The sequence below is a fragment of the Hylobates moloch genome, unplaced genomic scaffold, assembly GCF_009828535.3.
Source record: "Hylobates moloch isolate HMO894 unplaced genomic scaffold, HMol_V3 SCAFFOLD_4, whole genome shotgun sequence".
NCBI classification, from domain to species: Eukaryota; Metazoa; Chordata; class Mammalia; order Primates; family Hylobatidae; genus Hylobates; species Hylobates moloch.
Window position 1 is genome coordinate 57,751,012 of NW_026652279.1, and position 25,471 is coordinate 57,776,482.

Below are 25,471 nucleotides of genomic sequence, written 5' to 3' on the forward strand. Positions count from 1 at the left end.
ATTACATATGGGATACAATCACTAACAGGCAAAAATACTAAACCTGTATATTTGGTGTTGCAAATACACTTATGCATGAGCAAACAAGGGATTCACAATGAGAATCTATAGCTGCAGAAGCCTGAAATGATTTACAAAAATGTGAAATCATTAAATAATTGCTTGAAAATATACACTTCTTGTTGTAGACCCCTACTGTCCGTAAAAGTATAAACATTGTTCACTAGGTAAACAAAAAAGCAAACATATAGTAAGAGATTCGAAAAGTCTCTACATTTCCTTCCCAACAGATATGAAAGGCAACATCTTTAATCAAAGACATTATACTGATGGGACTACCATATTTTAAAGACAAGATTACTGACTCCACAGTTTTTAAAAAAAATATCAAACTTTATATCTATGTTAATCAAAGTGCTTATTTTGGACAATACAGTGATAAAGACCTTGAATTTATTTTTGAAAATTACAATAAGCTACAAGCATCAAAGAAGGAAGTTATCTGGAGTAGTCTTTATGGGAGCTCTTTGGACTTTCTTTTATTATGCTAAAGTAGTGGTGTTTTTTAGGATTTACATTATTGTACTCTTCAATACAGAGTACGGGACATGTTAAAGGATGCAGCACACCATTTTCATACATTTACCACATTGGTGGATGAGGAATGTCTCTTAGCATAATATTTGATATAGATCTGATTTTACCAGCTGCATACTTAGGACTATTATATGAGTAAAAATCTAACTTGTGATACTGAAAAATGATAAGAATTTGCAAACTGATATAGGAGCTTTCATCTATCTCTTAAGGGACACCACAATAGGAAAGTCTTAAGATGTTGGTAGGTTTAACAAAGTTGGAATGCACTGTTGAATCGGGCAACAGTTCTTCAGACTTAGCTCAGAGCTACAAGGCATTTAGTATATTAAACCAGCTGACATGACTTTTTGCAAGCCTTCCAGGCACTAGAGTTTTTCTGTTAATTTGTTGCTCTAGGTAATAAAATAGCTAATTAACATTTACTTGTAATTTTGAAGAAGATTATAAGAATGCAGTGTTGGCCCACTGTCTTGCTAGATTTTGACCTTGTTCCTTTTCTACAACTCTTTCATCTTCCAAGTCACAATTATTACCGACCAGAATCATTGGAACATCATCAATGTCTTTAACTTGAAGAATCTTTTCTCTTAGATCTTGAAAATCATTAAATGTGGACTGTGCTATGATGAAATAAACTAATGCAAAGCCTTGTTTATTTTGCATGTACAAATCCCTCATTGCTGAAGATTTTTCTGTTTTTGTGGTATCCAAGATTTCAAGTATACACTGTTGTACATCTATTTCAAGTTGCTTTCTGTACGAGTCTTCTATCGTAGGATCATAATTTTCAACATAATTTCCTTGGACAGATTGTAAAGGCAGAGCAGACTTTCCAACGCCTCCTGAGCCAAGAATGACTAGCTTATACTCATGCATGATACAAACTTGTGAAAACCTAACGCCTCCCATCCAGTCACTGGGTCCCCGCAGCCAGTTTCACCCTGCACTCCCTCTTGATGGCGCCACCATGGTCCTGCCACTGCAGTCCCTCTGGCTGGTTTACACACTTGGCTCTGTAAGTCTCAAGATTTCTTAAGAAAATTGTAATGGATATGAAAAGAAAGAAATGTTTGTTTCTACTTTGTTTTCATTTCTTCCTACCTTTGATTAAATTGTATCTCTGTAGTGAGATATAATTTGAGATATAATTTCGGTATTCATATATCTTTCTTATCTATTAGTAATATCTTTCTCATTTTTGCATTCTGCCATTGAGATTTTTCTCTGCCCAAAACTGTAAAAATTAGAGACTGATAAAGCCATGAAAAGTGTTTATCATATTTAGTTCCCTTTAAGTTAAAACAAACAACAAAATAACATTAACACTTTCTACCTCTTTGTTCAAGATTCCCTAATATATGCCCCAGGGCCCCTACTCAGACTCAGGTAAGTCTTTAATCCAGAGTAGACTTATCGTCATTTGGGTGAATGGGCCCCATATAAGACTGAGATAGTAAGTGCTGTGTTTAAGGTATTTCAGCAATGATGGGAGTTTTAAAGCAATTGTCACTCCTTTTGAAATATTGCTGTTCATGTAACTCACAGAATTCTTTGCATCGATCAGTTTAACTTGAAAAACTGTATTTCTGTCAATAAGAGAAGCCAGGTTGCCCTTTCTGCAATTACCAGTGACCTGCGTTTTTTATCCTGTTAGATACAATTTTACTAGCAGTTTAGGAACTATTGTCACTGGGATAATCTGAGATGCCCACTCTAAGGTTGCACTTCACACACTCTGTCAAATGACCATCTTTAAGAGCCCCATTTACAGCAGAAGTATACATGCACCTCCCACCACCAACTGAATAATATATGTTACATTTGTGACTAAGTCAAGGGTTTCAATTATTGCTTTAAGTATAGCTCTAAACTGAGACAATTGACTTTTCAGTTTCAAAACTGTTAGAAAACTCAGCAAACCCAAATATTAATTTGAAATTAAATCACGTAGAAAGAAAAGTACAATTTCAGAAAGCCAAAGACACATAGTTGATTATTTTGTCTGATCCCAACTATATTCGAAATTTTTCCAAAACTCTAGTCCATTCTCTACTTTGTCTTCAGTGAAGTGCTCATATAGATATAACTTCAATCAATGAAAAGAGATGTTTATTTTTCACTTCATGTTTTAACACTAGAATAACTACTACATAGATATAGATTTAAGATAAATTTATTGATTACATGTTGTGGATTTTAGGACACAATGGTTCTTTTCTAGTTTATAATAGATTTCCAGTATATCTCAAAATCTATTAAGTGTATAAATAAATGTTTATTTTTCCCACACAAGATTGACATAGAAAATCATACATACACAACCACCTTAGGTATGACAAGTACATAATGAAAACCTACTGTATTCCAACTCTGTGCTGAGATTTAGACATAAAACTTAGTGGGAAAACAGACAAAACAAATAACTAGTCAAATATCACACTGTGGTGAGAACTAGGAGGAAAGAAACCAAGTAACTGATAGTGAAAAATGGTCTGGGTGTGAGGATGAAGGAGTGAGAGGTTGGTTAAGATAGACTTTCTTTTGGAGAATTGAGGAGACAGATTCTTAAAGGTTAAGAAGGAGAGTCATATTAGAATAAGAGTGTATAAGGAAAGCCATGAAGTAAGAAAAACCTTGACATATTTCAGAAACTGAAGAAAGGCTGGAATGGCTAAATTGTAGTAAGTAAATCAGAGAGTGGCACTATACCAAATGAGAATGATATATATGGATCCTGCAGAACATCGGGTTCTACAAAGACACCAGATTTTCTTTAATGTATTATAGTAAAATACTAATGCGCATGCACATGCGAGAGGCTATTAAGAAATACAACTAGTTGGAGACTTGACTTTACTTGCAAGATTATAAGTTAGCCTGACAGAATTAGGAATGCTGGTAGAAGACTTGAACCAGAGACAAAGGCCATTGTCATTCACAGCATTGCAAGCAGCATAAGGATCTACATATTTGTTCCAGTTCTTCTTATTTCCAAGTCCCACATCAGCAACACAGATGGGCCCAGATGGACACTGGGACAGGCAATGAATAGGTGCTGTTGCAGGAGAAGGACTCTGAACTTACAGAACATGAATCTTTTGTAATGGACAGCCTGCCCTTTCTCCAGGAAAAGATGTGATCTTCATTATAAAGGACAGTAAACGTGCTTACACTTGGGTCTATCACGAGATACATTATCTTCAAAAATTATATCTTTGCTCTACAAACATCCTTCAAAAAATAGTCTAGAGCAAATATAGATAACTGCTTCCGTTTGCAAGACATGCAGAAATGCAAGGAACCCGTGGATAATTGTTTTTCAAAAGTCAGGATCTGATTTATATTTTAAGCAAATCATGATGATTACACTGTGGAGAATGTTGAGAGGAGGTGAGTGTTCCGTAGGATGACCGCTGGGATATCACCACATAATTATGAGATGTGCTTTGGTGGAAGGGGAGATAATTCTGGCCTGAACTAGGCATATGCCTATTAAGATGGAGAAAACTCAACAAGTCAGTATATATTTTGGAGGTAAAACTGGCAGAATTTATAAATTTTTGCTTAATTGAATAGGTGAAATAATTTAGAAGTCAAAAATTTATTCGGTTAGAAATGTTTATGTGGTATAGGAAAATAAAATCATTTTTATTGAAGCAATAAATAGTTCAATTTTGAATATGTGAGGCTTAAAATAAATGTAAAGTACTGAATATGTACAAGATGGGGCTCAGAAGAAAGATGTATGTGAAAATGATTTTTGGAGTCAACAAGTAGACAATGAATGAATTCCTGAGAATGAATGAAATGACCCAACACTCATTAAAAATGATTTAAAGAGAGAAGAGTGAACCCAAATAAATACTAAAGAAAACCAATTATTAGATATCAGATATGGTAAGAGGTACCTGAAAATTTAGCAAGTAGTTGTAAAAGGCAGATTATTGTATCCCCCCCCCTAAAAAAAAAAGAAAGAAAACCCACAAATAAGTTTAATTTAATGCTGCAGGAAGGATACAGACATCCGGTCCAAATGGTCCTAATTAACTACTTTATTTATCATTAATTGGGAAAGCTGAATGAAGTAAACTTTTCTAACTAATACACATAAAATTGACTTTTTCTTTAAAATCTAATTTCTAACTAAATATTGCCCAAGAAACTCACAACTGTAGAGTTGTTATAAATTTTGAAATTAACATTGCTCATGTAGCAATGTTTCTCTTCCACAAAAAATAAAAAAAGACTTACAAGTAAAGTTCAGTGTATTATAAATCATGTAAATCTAAAGTAATACTGACAGAAGTTGGTAGTGAAGGAGGCTTTTGAAGTAGAGAAAGTAAGTTTTAGAGTAAAGACATTAATTTCCTTTTTTTACATATGAAGGATCAAGATTCAGTCTGAGGTTCTTAAAATAATAAAAAGAATTAGTGTCTCATATTTAAAATATGTAGGAAACAAACTACAAAATATAACTAGCAATACTAAAGGTCTCGGTTTAGTTAACAGTATCGTACTAATGTTACTTTCCTGGTTTTGCTCATTATACTATGGTTATGAAAGATGTCATCATTAAGAGAAGTTGGGTAAAACTAATTGGCAACCTTGTCTAAAAAGTTTCCATTTAAAAAGTTTTAGAAATTAAAAAAATATCAGTAGAAGGAGAGAAAGTGCAAGTATGCTATTCCCTCATGTTATATTAGAATCTATAATGATGCTGGCTATCAATATGTCCCAGTCCCATTATTTCGCTTCCCAATCAACTATCAATACTGTCAATGTATTAACATTTCCCTCTAAGCTGTGTATCTCAAAAGAAATTGACAACTTTCTCATCTCCAGCAGAAGCCTGGATTAAAGTGCAAACTAATTATTCTTCCCAGTAATTAACTAGCTCAAGAATGAACATGCAACTTAATCTCAGCCAATGTGTAGTGAAAGGAAGATTGTTGAGTGCCTGTGAGCATAGTTTAACCCCAAGAGAACACATTATTATTCCTCTGGATTTCGTGGGAGCTTTCTGAAGCCTAGAACTCAAGTAACCAATTTGCTACCTGTAAAGATAAAATTAGTTCTGCAGACGGCAGGACATATTAGAAAGAAACTGAGTTCTTGATGATATAAGTGACTTCTTAAATAATTCACCCTGAAGACTGTTACGTAAAATAAAATAAAAATATGCCACGCTTGAGCCAGATTGAATTACATGAATAAAATTGATAGCATGATAACTAAGAAAAATTATCAATGGGCACCATGCAATTGTGATAACTCAAGAAATGATTATAGAATCAGTTGTTTAAAATTATCTTATTAACCATTGAATAACTAAAAACAGAATTATATGAAAATACCTAAGTGTAGTAAGTGAAGAACAGAATAAGGATACATTTAAAAAAATTTTTTCCCTTAATATCATTCAGTGTTTGTTTTTTTCTTTCCACCCCCATATATAAATCAAATTTTTACAAAAAAATTGTGGGACATTAATCAGTATAATAATTCAGAGCATGGAAGAAATATTTGAATGTTGATTAAAAAGAGCTGTAAGTTTTTGCCATTGTTTTCCTACCCAGTCATGTGTTCATCACTCATATAAATGGCAGACACAGAGGCAGAAAATAATAATATACATAATGTTAAAAACAAGAAATAGACTGAAAGAAGGAGTTTGTAACATAAATCATAGTAATTGGATTAACATATGCTTTCATATATATATATATAATTACTATTTTTATTTGGATAAAACAAGACAAGTAAATAGAAAAATGGGCAATGACTGATAATTAGTAACTCTCCAGGGAATAAATGTATATGTCCAATAAATCCATAAATAGATACACAAAGTCACTAATAATGAGAAACAATAAAATTAAAACAATATTGCAAAGTTTTTAAATCCATCAAATTATAATAATTTTAAAGATTAATTATCTGCTTTCTTAACCAGAATAAAATCAAAATAGGCACTCACAAATTCTTTGGACAGCAGTGTTGCTTGGTTGCATCACTTCTGGAAAGCAATTTGGCAGAACTATTAAATGTATATACCTTCTTTGTCTCAGTCTTTCACTTATAGGAGTTTATACTTTAGATATATTCACATACGTGCACAAAAATAAATGTTTAATAATGCTGATTATATTTTATATTTTAAATGGTGATAAAAAATAAAACAAATATTCCAAGTTAAGAGAAAGATTAGAAAATGTATGGGATAGTGTTATTATACCACCACTAAAGAGATGAGGTAAAGCTCCAATTATAATGTTGATTAAATAAAGTGCATAACTATATAATGAAAAGTATAATTCCATTGTTTTGTGCCTTTGTGTGTAAACATGTACAAAAAACTTGGGACATCATTGACTGTAGTAATTTAGAGTGTGGGAGAAAAATTTGTTGATTGAAAAGAGCTGTATGTTTTGCTATTTATTTTCTGAACTCTGAATATTTAAAAAAATACTTTGGTAATTTTTTTAGTCAATAAAAGAATTTTATAGAAGACAATTAGGGTGTTACATTTTTATAACTGGAATTGTTTTCACATACTGTTCAATATCATATAAGTTATTGACTTTTATGATTCAGAAATAATCATGTTCCTATAAGAAGTAATGGCATAATATAAAAATTATCCTTTATGAATATGGACCATTCTACAATATGTAATAATCACATCATGGTAAATGGGGTATTCATCACCTGAAACATTAATCCTTTGTGTTACAAATAATCCAATTATATTCTTTTAGTTATTTTTAAATGTACAATCAAATTATTATTGACTATAGTCACATTGATATGCTATCAAATACTAGAGCATATTCATGCTTTCTAATTTTTCTACTCATTAACTCCATTCCTCCACCACACCCCACCTCCAATATTCTTCTCAACCTCTGGTAACTGTCATCCTACTTTCTATTCCCATGCGTTCAGTTGTTTAAATTTTTAGCTCCCACAAATAAGTGAGAACATGAGAAGTTTGTCTTCCTGTGCCCGGTTTATTTCACTTAACATAATGATCTCCAGTTCCATCCATTTTGTTGCAAATGACAGGATCTCACTTTTTTTATGGCTGAATCGTGCTCCATTGCATATGGAACATCTTCTTTTATCTATTCCTTTGTCAATAGACCCTTGTTTCCAAATCTTTGCTATTGTGAATAGTTTTGCAATAAACAGAGGAGTGCAAATGTCTCTTCTATATGCTGATTTCCTTTCTATTGGATATATACTTAGCAACAGGATTGCTATATAAGATAGTAGCTCTGTTTTTCATCTTTTGAGAAATCTACAAACTTTTCTTCATAGTGATTGTAATAATTTACATTCCCATGAACAGTGTGTGAGGGTTCCCTTTCCCCAACTTCCTCACCAGCATTAGTTATTGCCTGTCTTTTAGGTAAGAGCCATTTTAACTGGAGTGAGATGATATCTCATTGTAGATTTGACTTGCTTTTCTCTGGTGATCAGTGATGTGGAGCACCTTTTCATATATCTGTTTTCCATTTGTATGTCTCTTTTAAGAAATAACTGTTCAGTTATTTTGCCCATTTTTCAGTCAGATTATTAGATTTTTACCTCAAGAGTTGTTTGTGCTCCTTATATATTTTGGTTATTAATTCCTTGTCAGATAAGTAGTTTGCCTGTATTTTCTCCCATTCCATGAGTTATCTCTTCACTTCGTCGATTGTATCCTTTGCTATGCAGAGCTTTTTTACTTGATGTGATTTCATTTGTCCATTTTTGCTTTGGTTGCCTGTGCTTGTGGGTTATTACTTAAGCAATCTTTGCCCAGTCTAGTGTCCTGGAGAGTCTCCCCAATGTTTTCTTTTAGTAGTTTCATAGTTTGATGTCTTAGACTTAAGTCTGTAATCCATTTGGGGTTTTTAAAATATGGTGAGAGATAGAGGTCAAGTTTTATTCTTGTACCTATAGATATCCAGTTTCCCAGTATTACTTATAGAAGAGACTCTTTTCCTCAGTGTGTGTTTTTGGAACTTTTCTTGAAAATGAGCCATTGTAGATGTATGTATTTATTTCTAATTTCTCTATTCTGTTCTGTTGGTTTGTGTGTCTGTTTTTATGTGAGTACCATGCTGTTTTGGTTATATTACCATGCTGTGTAGTATAATTTGGAGTCAGGCAGTGCAATTCCTCCAGTTTTGTTCTTTTTGCTAAGAATGGCTTTTGTAGTCCATATACATTTTAGTATTATTTGTTTTATTTCTGTGAAGAATGTTATTGTTATTTTGATAGGCATTGTATTGAATCTGCAGAATGCTTTGGGTGATATAGACATTTTAACAATATTGATTCTTCCAATCTATGAAGATGGAATAGCTTCTCATTTTTTGTGTCCCCTTCAATTTCTTGCATCAATGTTTTATAGATTTCATTGTAGACATCTTTCACTTCTTTGGTTAAGTTTATTCCTAGATATTTAATTTTACTTATAGCCATTGTATATGAGATTATTCCTTGATTTCTTTTTCAAGTTGTTACTATTGGCACATAGAAATGCTACTGATTTGTGTACATTGATTTCGTATCCTGCAACTTAATTTTTAGTCAGTTCTAATCATTTTTTGATGCAGTCTTTAGTTTTTTTTCAAATATAAGATTATATCACCTGCAAAAAAGCATAATTTGATTTATTTCTTTCCAATTTGGATGTCCTTTATTTCTTTCTCTTGTCTGACTGCTCTAGCTAAGACATCCATTACTATATTGAGTAGTAGTGATAGAAGTGGGCATCCTTGTCTTGTTCCAGATCTTAGAGGAAAGACTTTCAGTTTTTTCCCTGTTCAGTATAATAGTAGTTGTGGGTCTGTCATATATGGCTTTTACTGAGTTGAAGTGTTCCTTCTATACCCAGTATTTTTACAGTTATATTATGAAGGAATATTAAGTTTTATCAAATGCTTTTCCTGTACCAATCAAAATGGTCATGTGGATTTTGTCCTTCATTCTGTTGATATGATGGACCACACTGATCGATTTGCATATGCTGAACCATCTATGCATCCTTGGGATAAATCCCACTTGGTTGTAATGAATGATCTTTTCATGTGTTGTTCATTTGGTTTGCTAGTATTAGGTTGATGCAAAATTAATTGCTGTTTTGCCATTGCTTTTAATTGCAAAAACCACAAATACTTTTGCACCAAACTAATATTTTGTTGAGAATGCTTGCATTAATGTTCATCAGAGTTATTGGCCAATAGTTGTTTTTTTTTTTAATGATGTGTCTTTTTACGGTTCTGGTATCAGGATAATAATGACCTTGTAGAGTGAGTCTGAAAGTAATTCTTACTTCCATAGTTTAAGTAGGAATGGTATTCATTCTTCTTGAAATGTTTGGTAAATTTCAGCAGTGAAGCTGTTAAGTCCCAGGTTTCCTACGCTGGGAGACTTTTCATTACATTTTTGACCTCATTACCTTTTATAGGTCTGCTCAAGTTTTAGATTTCTTAATGGTTAAATCTTAGTAGGTTGTGTCTAGGAATTTATTTATTTCTTCTAGCTTTTTCAATTTGTTGGCATATAATTGCTCACGGTAGTCTCTAATGATTCTTTGAATTTCTGCATTGTCAGATTTAATGACTCTTTTTTCATCTCTGATTTTATTTTTTTGGTTCTTCCCTCTTAGTCTGGCTAAAGGTTTGTGGATTTTGTTTATCTTGTCAAAAAACAAACTTTTGGTTTCATTTTTATATTTTTTCTTCATTTCAATTTTATTTACCTCTGTTATGATCTTTATAATTTATTTTCTTCTACCAGTTTGGGATTTGGTTTGTTCTTGCTTTTCTAATTCTTTAATATGCATTGTTAAGGTTGTTTATTTGAAGTTTTTTTGAGGTAGGTGCTTATTGTTTTAAACTTTCCTCTGGGTACTGCTTTTTCTGCATTCCATAAGTTTTGATGTCATGTGCTTCCATTTTCGTTTGTTTCAAAATGTTACAACTTTCTTCTTAATTTCTTCATTGACACTCTGAACACTCGGAAGCATATTGTTTAATTTTCATGTATTTGTGTAGCTTTCAAAGGTCCTCTTATTATTGATTTCTAGTTTTATTCCATTGTGGGCAGATAATATACTTGATATGATTTCATTTTTTTGAATTTTTTAAAACATGTTTTGTGGCCTAACATATGGTCTATCCTTGGGAATGATCCATGAGCTGAGAAGTTTTGCAGTTGCGGTATAAAATGTTCTTTAATTTTCTGTTGGGTCCGTTTGGTCTGTAGTGCAGATTAAGTCCAATGTTTCTTTGTTTCCATCTGGATGATTTGTCCAATGCTAGCCCAGTACAGCACCAGGAATTGCAGGAATTGCCCAGGAATTGCAGTCCTTGTGTCCTAGATTGCCTTTCAGGTTTTCTTGTTACCTCAGAGTGCTTTAGCCCATGGTGGTGGGGCTTACCAGGACTCAGGTCCCGACTGCTAGGATGAACACTTCTTTTCTGGCTAGGGCTGGTCCAAATGCTCCCTCCATGGGAACCAGCTGAATTCTGCCCAGTGTTGTTTTCCACAGTAATAGGGAACCACTGAGTTCCAATGTAATGTCCCACAACTACTGGGCTTTCACTTCCCCAAATGTACATGTTCTCTCTCCACATCCTGCAGCCACTGAACCTGCTGGAGGATGGAGGAGGGGGTGGTGTTGGCAATTTAAGACTGTCTTTCTTTTCTTCTTCAACGCCTCTGTCCTTGATATAATGTTGAAACCAGGTACTGTGATTACTAACCTAATTGGCGGTTCTTATGAAGGTACGTTCTTGTGTGGATAGTTGCTGAATTAGGTGTTCCTGTGGGGGTGAGGATGATTGCTGGAAGGTTCTATTTGGCAGTATTGCTCCACTTCCTTCCCTAACTCTTATTCATGAGGTGCAGTTTTGAAGAGTATACAAATAGGTTCTAACAGACTAAAAATATGCTTCTTTGGACTATATGTTAAATAATTTGGTGTTTAAGAGTTTGAGTTTAGTACTGGTAAACTTTGGGCCGCTGTAAAGAAGTAAACAACATGAAGCCATTTTAGGTCAATACACAGGAGCCATCTTTGCCAATTTATGTAACAACCTGTAAATGTAAAACAAGAAAATTAACCTAACTTATTTTGTTTCTTTCTCTATTTTTTTTCTTTGTTACTTTTTAAAGCTCCAGGATACATGTGCAGAACATGCAGGTTTGCTACATAGGTATAGATGTGCCATGGTAGTTTGCTGCACCTATCAACCCATCACCTAGGTTTTAAGCCCTGTATGCATTGGCTATTTGTCCTGATGTTCTCCCTTCCCTTGCTCCTTCCACCCTCAACAGGCCACAGTGTATATTGTTCCTCTCCCTTTGTCCATGTGTTCTCATTGTTCATCTCCCACTTATGAATGAGAACGTGCGGTGTTTGGTCTTCTGTTCCTGTGTTAGTTTTCTGAGAATGATAGCTTCCAGCTTCATCCATGTCCCTGCAAATGACATGATCTCATTCATTTTTGTGGCTGCATAGTATTCCATGGTGTATATGTGCCACATTTCCTTTATCCAATCTATCATTGATGGGCATTTGGGTTGGTTCCATGTCTTTGCTATTGGGAATAGTGCTGCAAGAAACATACAGGCGCATGTATCTTTATAACTGAATAATTTATATTCCTTTGGGTATATACTCAGTAATGGATTTGCTGGGTCATATGGTATTTCTGGTTCTAGATCCTTGAGGAATCACCACACTGTCTTCCAAAATGGTTGAACTAATTTACATTCTCACCAACAATGTAATAGTGTTCCTATTTCTCCACAGCCTCGCGAGCATCTGTTATTGCTTGACTTTTTAATAATCGGCACCTGACGGGTGTGACATGGTATCTCATTGTGGTTTTGATTGGCATTTCTCTAATGATCAGAGATGTTGAGCTTTTTTCCATATGTTTGTTGGCCACATAAATGCCTTCTTTTCAGAAATGTCTGTTCATATTCTTTGCCCATTTTTCAGTGGGGTTGTTTCTTTCTTGTAAATTTGTTTAGGATCCTTGTAGATTCTGGATATTAGGCCTTTGTTAGATGGGTAGATTGTGAAAATATTCTCCCATTCTGTAGGTCACATCTTCGCTTTGATGATAGTTTCTTTTCCTATTGCGGAGGCTCTTTAGTTTAACTAGATCTCATTTCCCAATTTTTGCTTCTGTTGCAATTGCTTTTGGTGATTTTACCCTAAAATCTTTGCCCATGTCTATGTCCTGAATGGTATTGCCTAGATTTTCTTCTAGGATTTTTACGGCTTTGGGTTTTAATCTATTTTGAGTTAATTTGTATATAAGGTGTAAGGAAGGTGTCCCATTTCAGCTTACTGCTATGGCTAGCCAGTTTTCCAAGCACCATTTATTAAATAAGGAATCCTTTCTCCATGCTTGTTTTTGTCAGGTTTGTTGAAAATCAGATGGTTGTAGATGTGTGATTTTACTTCTAAGGTCTCTATTATGTTCTATTCATCTATATATCTGTTTTGGTCCCAGTACCATGCTGTTTTGGTTACTGTAGCCATGTATTATAGTTTGAAGTCAGGTAGTGTGATACCTCCAGCTTTGTTCTTTTTGCTTAGGATTATCTTGGCTATGTGGGCTCTTTTTTGGTTCCATATTAATCTTAAAGTAGTTTTTTTCTGTGAATAATGTCAATGGTAGTTTCATGGGAATAGAATTGAATGCATAAATTACTTTGGGCAGTATGACCGTTTTCATGATATTGATTCTCCCTATCCATGAGAATGAAATGTTCTTCCATTTATTTCTGCCCTCTCTCATTTCCTTGAGCAGTGGTTTGTAGTTCTCCTTGAAAAGATCCTTCATGTCCCTTGTTAGCTATATTCCTAGGTATTTTATTCTCTTTGTAGCAATTGTGAATTGGGAGATCATTCATGATTTGGCTCTCTGCTTGTCTATTGTTGGTGTATGGGAATTCTTGTGATTTTTGCACATTGATTTTGTATCCTGAGACTTTGCTGAAGTTTCTTATCAGGTTAAGGAATTTTGGGGCTGAGACAATGGGGTTTTCTAAATATAGGATCGTGTCATGTGCAAAAAGAGACAACTTGACTTCCTCTCTTCCTATTTAAATACACTTTATTTCTTTCTCTTCATTGCTTTCCCTGGCCAGAACTTTCAATACTATGTTGCATATGAGTGGTGTGGTGAGAGAAGGTATCCTTTTCCTGTGCTGGTTTTCAAAGGGAATGCTTTCTGCTTTTGCCCATTCAGTATATTGACTGTGGGTTGTCACAAATAACGCTTATTATTTTGAGTATGTTCCATCAATACCTAGTTTATTGAGAGTTTTTAACAGGAAGAGACGTTGAATGTTATTGAAGATCTTTTCTGCATCTATTGAGATAATCATGTCGTTTTTGTCATTGGTTCTGTTTATGTGATGGATTATGTTTATTGATTTGTGTCTGTTGAACCAGCATTGCATTGCAGGGATGAAGCTGACTTGATCACAGTGGAAAACCTCTTCAATGTGCTGCTGGATTTGGTTTGCCAGTATTTTATTGAAGATTTTCTCATCAATGTTTATCAGGGATATTGGCCTGAAATTCTTTTTATTGTGTCTCTGCCAGGTTTTGGTGTCAGCATGATGCTGGCCTAATAAGATAAGTTAGGGAGGAGTCTGTCATTCTCAATTATTTGGAATAGTTTCTGAAGGCATGGTACCAGCTCCTCTTTGTAGTTCTGGTAGAATTCAGCTGTGAATCCATCTGGTAGTGGGCTTTATTTTTTTGGTTGGTAGGCTATTTATTACTCCCTCAATTTCAGAATTTGTTATTGGTCTATCCAGGGCTTCAACTTCTTCCTGGTTTAGTCTTGGGAGAATGTATGTGTCCAGGAATTTATCCATTTCTTCTAGAAAGGCAGGCCTGGTAGTGATGAATTCCCATTGTATTTGTTTTTCTAAAAAATATTTTATTTCTCTTTTGCTTATGAAGCTTAGTTTGACCGGATATGAAATTCTGAGTTAAAAATTCTTTTCTTTAAGAATGGTGAATTGGCCACTCTCTTCTGGCTTGTAAGGTTTCTGCTTAGAGATCTGCTGTTAGTCTGTTGGGCTTCTCTTTGTAGGTAACCTGGCCTTTCTCTCTGGCTGCCCTTAACATTTTCTCCTTCATTTTGACCTTGGAGAATCTGATGATCATGTGTCTTTGGGTTGATCTTCTTGTGGTGTATCTTAATGGTGTTTTCTGTATTTCCTGAATTTGAATATTAGCCTGTCTTGCTAGGTTTTGGAAGTTCTCCTGCATAATATTCTGAGGTGTGTCTTCTAACTTGTTTCTATTCTCCCCATCTCTTTCAGGTACTCCAATCAGTCATAGGTTCAGTCTTTTTACATAGTCCCATATTACTTGGAGGTTTTGTTCATTCTGTTTTACTCTTTTTTCTCCAATCTTGTCTGCCTGCCTTATTTCAGCAAGATAGTCTTCCACCTCTGATATTATTTCTTCCACTTGATCATTTCGGCTATTAATACTTGTGTATGCTTCAGGAAGTTCTCGTGCTGCATTTGTCAGCTCCATCAGGTCATTTATGTTCCTCTCTAAATAATTTATTCTAGTTAGCAGCTCCTCTAGCCTTTTATCAAGGTTCTTAGCTTCTTTGCATTGGATTAGAACATGCTCCTTTAGCTCAGAGGAGTTTGTTATTACCCACTATCTAAGGCCTACTCCTATCTATTCGTTCATCTCATCCTCCATCCCTTTCTGCATCCTTGCTGGAGAGGTGCTGTGATCATTTGGAGGAGAAAATGCACTCTGGCCTTTTGGGTTTTCAACGTTTTTACATTGATACTTTCTCATCTTCATGAGTTGGTCTGCTCTCAATCTTTGAGGCTGCTGACCCTTAGATGAAGTTTTTGTGGGGAAATTTTTTGTTGATGCTGTTGTTGTTGCTTTCTGTTTGTTTGTTTGTTTTTCTTTCAGTAGTCAGGTCCTTCTTCTGTAGGGCTGCTAAAGTTTTCTGGGGGTTCGCTTCAGGCCCTATTCATCTGGTTTGTTCCCGTGCCTGGAGATGTCACTCAAGTAGGCTAGAGAACAGCAAAGAGGGGCACCTGTTCCTTCCTCTGGGATCTCTGGCCTTGAAAGGCACCAATGTGATACCAGTAGGAATGTTTCTCTATAGGATGTCTGAGAACCCCTGTTGGTGGGACCCACCCAGTTGGGTGGCACAGGAAGCAGGACCCATTCAGTGAGGCACTTTGGCTGTCCCTTGGTGGAGGTGGTGTGCTGCACTGGGGGGAAAGCAGAATTCCTCAGAGCTAGCAGGAGGAAAGACTAAGTCTGCTGCTCTGTGGAGACTATGGTCACCCATTCCCCTAGGTACTCAGCCCCAGGGAGATCAGAGTTCTGTTCATGAGCCCTTGACTAGAGGGCTGCAGTCCCTCTAGGGCATGAGCCCCAGTCTAGTGTTGGCTGCTGCCCCTCTACCAAGGAGCTCAGATGGCTTACACGGCAGGCATCCACAGAAGTGGTGATGGCTACCCCTCCCCCCAGGAACTCAACAGGCTTAGAGGCAAGCTCTAACCACGCTGCAGGGCTCCATGGTTGGGACCCAAGGCCCTGATGAGCATTGGCTCCTGAGTGGGATCTTCTGATGCATGGGTTGCACAGTTCCATGGAAAAAGCAGTTTCCTAGGCTGGGTAGCACGCTCACTCACCATGACCCTTGGCTGGGGGTGAGGGCTCCCCTGCTCCACATGGCTCTCAGATGGGCTCTCATACCATATTGCTCTTCCCTCTACTCCTTGGGGTCACGCTGGCTGCCTAGTCAGTCCTAATGACAGAACCTGGATACTTTGGTTGCCAGTGCAGCATTCATATGCTGTTTTGGATCTTTTTGGTGGGAGCCTCCCATTGCTGCTGCTTCTAGTAGGCTATCTGGGCCCCTCCCCCTCTTTCTCTGTTTATTGGATGAATTGACCTATACTGAAACTCAGAAAGTATGCATGCCTCTTGGGAGGTATGTTATATAATTTTGTCATTGATTAGTTAACCAGCAGGCAGCATATACTCTTTATCACAAATGATTATATATTAAACTATTTTGCATCTACAGCACAAGGTAAACTTGTTGGAGTATCAGTAAAATATAAAACAATTCCCTGAAGCCAATTATTCTGGCCAAATATTTGCTCAGGATTTTTGCTTACTCATCAATAAGCTAAGCTTCAATTTTCAAAAAGAGAAAGAAAAGCCTGGAATAAAATGATATTTACAAAATGTAGAAGGCTGTAAGGATCAATGTATGGTAATTATTATTATTCTGAAATGTTCTTTTAAATTATCTGAGTTTTACAGAAAGAAATTCAAATCGTAGAGCATAGGGATTGGTGAAACCGTATAAGGCAATGAATGCCTTTTTCTTAAAGTAAGTGCTGTTTTACTAACAACAATAAAAATTTTGATGTATTCACTAGAAAAATCTATTAGTGCCTGTAAATGAGTATATTTCTATTATTTCTTTTATGCTCTAGGAATAAAACTTAAAATTATTATTACAGTAAAATCCCATTAGGAAGCACCTTGCCATAACAGTGGATTTGGATTATTTTTAGAGAAATAAAATGTTCTCTACAGTGGGGAATTTGGCTCATCTTTCTATAGCACATATTTCCTAGAATATTATAATGGTGCGAGTCTATAATTGTGGACATACAGCAAAATATGACTTTCCTTTCTCTTTTTAAGTTTCCAAAACACAGTGAGGAATATATGCTTTTATCTTGCCAAGCATCTCCTTAAGAAACCATCTTTTTCTTTCCCACTGTTAGTTCAATTGGTTTGAATGGAACTAACTATATTTCAGAAGTAAATCTATGTCACTGGAATTTTTTAATTCGATATATTATATTTTCAAATACAAATAACCTTGTCAGTTGGGTAAAAACTTGGCCCCTTTGTGAAAGCAATGAAAGAAGCATCTGAGTTTGCAATACAGCGTAATGTTGCTTTTCCTTTTTTGACAGGGAAACTACAGGGTTAATACTGCTCCACACACAAGGGAGAAAATAAATCAAACAACTAAATTACATAATAATGAATGTGAGCCTGAACTGCACGCCTCATGTATGTTTGAGTTAGTTTCCTTAACTGTGCATAGAACACTATAGAACACTACATATATACATATATATATAACACTACGTATATATACATACATATATATGTATTTGATATTTGACTAGAACACTACATATATGTACATACATATATATATATACACATATATATACATGTATGTGTGTGTGTATATATGTAATGTTCTAGATCAAAGAGCTAGGTAATTACGTAAGAGTCATCCTAGTCATATAACAATGTTGTAAATACTACTGGACAAATCAAGTTATTATGAGAATTTCACCAGGGAAGTATAATGTAGGAGAAAGGAGGAACTGGACATAATTTTTGGTACAGCAAGGATTGGTGGAATATAACTTTTTAATGATAAGATATGTATTATACACAGCAAGGATTGGTGGAATATAACTTTTTAATTATAAGATTAATTATAAGATATGCATTAAAATGGAGGTTTTGGGGCAATAAAATGTGGTGATAGCATTATAGTATAATGAAATATGACTGGCTGAGACTAAAATTAAGATGCCATAGATATCCAGTCTGGAGATTCTACATACACCAAGTAATTCGCAATTTCTTTCATCTCTCAATAATTAATAATTCCTTTCAACACTATATTTTTATTTACAGCAAACATAGTTTAGTCAGACAATTTAGGAAATTCACAAGTTCTGTTCATCTAGACTCCCAGCAGCTGCTTAAATTTCCCGGCACTTTGTCTCTCCCTCTTGATAATGGGGATAATTGAAGAGTACTCACCACTTATGTAGCATATTGAGTTCCTGTTGCTAAATGATATAGATCCATGGTTTTAAGATACGCCCATGCACACAATGTTATCATTGTCAATTTAGTGGCTTTTATAGTTTCACAAAATGTATCTTCATGACCACTTTGAAAGATTTATAGCGTTTATTTCCATTTGGAAACTTCTGTCTGAGAATTAGCATGAATGGTATAGAGAAGCTAAGGGGCTGTTAGGCTTTATAAGGACAGCACTATAAATTGTAATTACTAGTTTAAATATGTATTTCTTCAAGTGAAATATAACCTATTTACAACCAATTTCTTGCTGTGAAATATGGTCTTTTTATAAGCAGAGAATGGGGTTTTTCAACACCTGTTAAGAATGTATGTAAAATATATTAAATGAAACTCGTGAGGGAAACAGCATGAGTTCCAAAAGCAAGTGATGTGGTTTATCAAGCAGCACACTTGGAAAAATAATATATCTTTCATTATTTCATCTCGCTACGAGTCTAGTGATAGAGAACAGTGGAGAGGAGGTCGATAAATGGAGAAGGTTGAGGAATTGAAACAAATTACCTGATTATTACATACAAAACATTTAATAAAAATGATATTTTAGAAATTCTTTTGGTAAAATAGTTGTTCTCAGCCAGTGATCAGAGCTTTATAAAGAGATAATCCCCTTTAGCATTTAATAACAAGATTTCAAAAATACAGTTACACTGGGAAAGCTACATCCTTTTACATGGTAAATTTAAGTTTTCGTATTAGATTGAATGAGGGAAATTGTGGACACATTGCTTGCCTAATGTGTCAATAGATGCCTTTCAAATATTAGATGTTAATCTGGCCTTTCTGTTACGTTAGCCCACACCACATTTTTACCTACAAATTTATGAAATAACATTTTTTCATTACTTTGGCTAGCATATTCTGTAAAGTCTTATTATTATAAAAACAAACATTTACAATTTTAGAAAAATACAACTGAGATTGAAGGGATTGTTTTTCTACCTACATGTATAAATGTTAAAGCTACTAAAGTTTTAATTGTATAACTTTATAAATAATCTAGAAAAAATGTATATAGCATTCTATAATATTGCAAATTGCTTTTACATGAATAGTAAACTAGTTAATTACTATCAGTTTCTTAAATTCAATATGCAGCTGTTATTGAAATATTTCATTATGTTTCTGTGAACACACCAAAGGACATGTTATCTAACATGAACATTTACTTTTGGGGTCTTTGCATGTGTTTGTTACTACTGTTTGTCTAGAAGATTATCTGACTTCTCTTCTCCTTCCTAATCTCTTCTTATTTCTCCAATCAAGCTCAAGAATGTTCAGAAAAGATGACAGAAGAAAAATAGCACTCAAAATCACCATCTCAGGGACTCACTGAATATTCCAAAGGGGAAAAAATAGCAAAGAAACTTCTCTAGAATCAAAATTACAACATGGTGAAACTCAATGCTGCATACAAGAATTTCTTCCAGACATACAAATGGTGTCATATTGAAATAATTTTTCAATTGCAAACACATACTTCTCATCTTTGTAAAAGCATTTCAGTGTTATGTGAAATATTAATAGAACATCCCTTGAAAACCTCTAAAATTTGTTGGCAAACATTTTGATGGTATGTAGGCTAGTGGTGAAGGTATTTTATGGGCAACTCTGCATCCTCCAATAGAAGCCACTTTTGTTTCAATGAAAGATCATCATTCTGATACTGCAGGAAATGGAAGTTACAACAAATGAGTCATGACTGTGAGTAGCTGGTCTTTACTCTGGCTTCTCAATAGGGGTTTGAAATAATTCAGGAATCCATAAGTGCTATTCTAAATCAAAGTTGGCGTATTCTAACCTAGCACAGTGAGGTCTAGTGTGTAATTTTTAACGCAGAAAATACAAGCAATCCTACTCTAGGAGATACTTTATCCTTAAGAAGCAATTTTTTTTTAGAAAAATAGAAGAAAAACTATGTTCAGCCAAAACAATTGCACCTGCAAGTGACAGGGATTCTCCCTGAATATTTTTTTCCTGTCATAGCACAAACAAGTCCCTGTAGGAAAGATCCTAAATCAGGAACTAAACCTCAGCTAAATGAGAAAATTTGAATTTCTCCCAAATTTTCTAGCAAAATAACTACGAAAATTGACTATACGTGGACACTTACCTAAAGTAGAGGCCATGTTAAACAGAAGACCAATGTAACAAATATTTTAAATCACATCTAAAAAGTAAAGTTTTAAATTTTCTATCCCATAAAATAGATATTTTATGTGGACATTTCACCATGATAGCCTCGGAAATGGGTTGGAGTGAAGGTCATTGGAACATTCTTCTGCCAGCTATAGATACAGCCAAACTGAAATCTCCTTAGAAAATCCCTTGCCCTCATTACAGATCTGGAGCAGGGTTGCACCTGTCAAGTGATAGTTTAGAAACAGATAAGAAGGAGATACCTTGTCAAGTATCTCTAAGCTAACTATGTCCCTCCATCAAATGTAAATTCTTCAGCTTCTCACTATTGTGTGTACAACAACGTGGTGAATTAGTAAAGTTCTTGGCAACAGACAGCCGGCCTGCAAAGAGCCACTCTGGCTAAGGATGAGATATAGTAAGTTGTTTGATGAACATCCTTAGCTGCAGATTGGATGGAGGATGGGTGAGATTCAGAGCTCTTTGCCAGGCTAAAAGTGCCAAATTGGAGGATGTATCTGAGTGGGGGAGTTGGAAGTGCAAGTACTCCTCTCTACCCTGGTTACAGACCATATCCCAATTTTTACCAGCTGGCGTTCAGTAGCATATTATAGTAACTTAAGCAAGTACCATATGCATAAAATAATCACTCCACTAAAACAGTGAAAATTCAGAAGTCGCAGGATGAGCTGTAGTCTGAACAAGCAAAGGAAAGAGGCTAACCAGATTTCAGAAGATGGTCCTGACATGATTTGGCTGTGTCTCCACCCAAATCTCACCTTGAATTGTAGTAATTCCCACATGTCAAGAATGGGGCCAGGTGGAGATAATAGAATTATGGGGGTGGCTTCCCCATTGTGTTCTCCTGGAAGTTAATACGTCTCATGAGATCTGATGGTTTTATAAATGGGAGTTCCCGTGCACAAGCTCTCTTGCCTGTCACCATATAAGACGTACCTTTGCTACCCCTTTGGTCTCCACTATGATTCTGAGGCCTCTCCAGCCACGTAGAACTGTGAGTCCATTAAACCTCTTTCTTTTATAAATTACACAGCCTTGGGTATGTCTTTATTAGCAGCATGAGAACAGACTAATACAATCCATTGTTGAGGCCCACTGATACAGATTGAAGGAGCCAAGTGGCACAGTAGGGAGGGCTCAGGAAAATAAAATTCTTCAGTTTCACTCTTCTCTGTTTTAACTTTTCTTTGGCTCTCCACTGGAAACCCAGATAGGAATTGGAGAGCTGGTGATTCCTTTTATGTAATTCATACAGGTAAGTCTCCAAGACCGAGGGTTGTGCAAGCAAAAGGGAGATTGGGTCACAGGGGGTTACATGGTGTACATATAGCACCTAAAGGAAGCTCAGATCCCCTGAAACTGTCACAAACCTGAAAAAATACTAAGATGTATTTGTCAACTTTGTAAGGCTTTATGTTTGTTCTTAACTTTTGGCTTTGTTTTATACTATCATCAGCAGAAATATAAGCTCTGAGCTTGTCAAGATTCTTTTTTTATATTTTATTTTATTTTATTTTATTATTATATTTTAAGTTTTAGGGTACATGTGCACAACGTGCAGGTTTGTTACATATGTATACATGTGCCATGTTGGTGTGCTGCACCCATTAACTCGTCATTTAACGTTAGGTATATCTCCTAATGCTATCCCCGGGTGTGATGTTCCTCTGTGTCCATGTTTCTCTTTTCAATTCTCACCTATGTGAGCATGCAGTTTTGTTTTTGTTCTTTGATATGACATGAACTCATCATTTTTTATGGCTACATAGTATTCTATGGTGTATATGTGCCACATTTTCTTAATCCAGTCTATCATTGATGGACATTTGGGTTGGTTCCAAGTGTTTGCTATTGTGAATAGTGCCACAATAAACATACGTGTGCATGTGTCTTTATAGCAGCATGTTTTATAATCCTTTGGGTATATACCCAGTAACGGGATGGCTGGGTCAAATGGTATGAGCTTGTCAAGATTCTTATAGGAAAAAATACTTCTGTTTAAATGACAATATATAGAATATAAAATTTTAATATTTGTTATCCTAGATTTGGAAAGATCTAGGATAATGAGAGAGAAAATTAGGCAAAGAGTGTCCTCTACTGAATGTGTTTGATGCTAGTTATATTCCTAGACTCCATTAGTCTGTGAAAGGTTAAACTGTTTAGATAGACAGACAGATAGATAGATAGATAGATAGATAGATAGATAGATAGATAGATAGATAGACAGATAGATAGACAGATAGATAGATGATATATTATATACCTCTGTGGTTAAGGTCAAAGGAAGGCTTCAACATCATTCAGATAAGCAGTGAGGGGACACGGAAAGAGTTTAGTTCTGCAAGCATGCCATTTCTTCAGACCTGGAGACATTTGATTTCACTTAAAAGTGAGTAAATAACCACAAAAGGCAGCATAGAACCTATGAAAAAGTTAAATAAATAAAATAGATAATAATTATACTATATAAAACCTATAGGAAGAGAAATGATAAAAATATACTACATTCTCATGATCAAAGGGTATACTTTTGACATCATCTTAACCTTTTAAGGAGATGAAAGTGATGAAAGAAGCCATGCAAAAGTCAGAGACTGAAATAAGAGAAGCTATGAAAACAAGGTAAAAAATTAGATCTTTAGAGGAGTGAAGGTGTTAGGAATTGACAAAAACAAAATTTACTGTGCAGCAAAATAAGAAAGTTTTAGAATAAATGGAAAAATTACTGATGAAATAATTTGCATAGTTATTAAACACCTGCTATGTCCTTGTCATTGTATTAACTAATGGAAAGAAAGAGACAACAGGAAAAGGAAGGTAGGGAGGGAGGAAAAAAGTAATTGAAAAAATTTCTATTATAATGCCTTCATTCTTGGTGACAATGCATTTAAAAGCATTTGAGAATAAACAAAATGACTACAAATTATGATATGCTACCAAATGAGAAATTGAAAGAGTAAGGTGGAAAAAAGGAGGGGGCCCTCATTTGGTGGGATGGCCAGCAACGTTCTTTCTGCAAAGGAGACATTTAGCAGAGCCTAAAATATGAACTTAAACCCACATACATGCAAAATATGGGTAAGAAGACAATGTGGGGAAATATTCTAAAGAAATATACTGGGGCATAAAGGAAGCCCAAAAACATATTAACTGCCGTTTATCAACTGAATAAAATATACCAGGTACTATGGTAAACATTCAAATATATTTATAAACTAAATTTAAATACATATTACTTTTACCACAACTCCCTATGAAGTGTGAATTGAAGTATATGTAGATACTAATGTTGTGAGATGTTAAGTGATTTGTTAAAGGCAGTTCAGTTATTAAATGTCTGATTTAAAAGCAGGTCAGCTTGACCCCAAAGCCCATGGTGAACAGAATCTGAAGAGTACCATTTTTGGCTAATTATTATATCTGAACAAAATAATACAATTAATCAAACATAAGATTCTGTCAAAAATTTAAAAAAGGACAAAACTAAGGAAAGGCTTTTGTTTGAAATAACAAAGAGGTCACCATGTATCAGATAAAATTAATGAAAAGGATAAAGCACAGACCTAGCCCAGATAAATTATAATTATCAACTGTGAAGAAAGAAAAGGAGTGATTAACATAATGTTTATAATTCAGAGAAAAACAATTATGCTTAATCATAGAGATCCTTCCAGGCACCAGCCGCCTCCAAGATACTTTGGTATCTTCTACATCAGCAGGACATGAAGTCATAACCCATGTGCCCTGGTGGAATGTGAGATTTGTTTATTAGTTTGTTGATTTTTATCTTAGTTTGTTTTACATAATTGTCTATGCCTGAGTGAAAATTTGATTCAAAAGATGCAATGTCCAAGGATGCTAATTCTTAGTGAATTAAAAAATTTTAATACAAAACAAAATGAAATTATAGAAAATTAGTTAGAAACTCATATGTTTTCAATATTGAAGATCTCTGTAATCATAACACTAAAACAGAAAATTATAAAGAAAATAATATATTTGTGAAGATAAGATTTTAAAACTTATTTCCTGTAACAGACCACATGAACACTATCGAAAGAAAAGTTTTTATCTGAGGATATTTACATGCTAAATATTTATTAGACTATAGTTAAACATTTTATCAATAAGAACTATTTTTTGAAATTTTAATTTTAGATTTGAGGGTACATGTGCAGGTTTGCTACAGTTTGTGATACTGAGATTTTGGCTTTTATTGATGAACCTAGTACCCAATAGAGTTTTTCAGCCATTGCTCTCCCCCTTCCCTCCCTACTTTTGAAGTCCCCAGTGTCTATTGGTGCCATTTTTATATCCATATCTATCCAGGGTTTAGCTCCCTCTCATAAGAGAGAACAAGTGATATTTGATTTTCTGTGTCTTCATTAATTCATTTAGGGTAATGGTTTCCATCTCCATTCATGTGACTGAAAAGGACATGATTTCATTATTTTTTATGGCTACATAGTATTCCATAGTGTATATGTATGAAATTTTCTTTCTCCAATTAACTCTTAATGGGCACCTAGGTTGCTCCCCTGCCTTTGCTATTGTGAATAGTGCTGCAATAAACATATGAGAGTAGGTAACTTATTGGGAGAATGATTAATTTTCTTTTGGTACATACCTAGTAAATGGGATTCCTGAGTCAAATGGTAGTTCTATTTTTAGTCCTTTGAAACACTTCTAAACTGCCTTCCACAGGGGCTGAATTAATAAACTTTCCCACCAACAGTGACTAAGCATTTACTT

The 25,471-nt window shown here is 34.8% G+C and overlaps 1 pseudogene; it reads right to left on the reverse strand.

Moving 5' to 3' along the window:
* Nucleotides 1-906: 906 nt before the first annotated feature.
* LOC116467427 (ras-related protein Rap-1b-like) lies at nt 907-1,476 on the reverse strand (annotated as a pseudogene).
* Nucleotides 1,477-25,471: the final 23,995 nt, after the last annotated feature.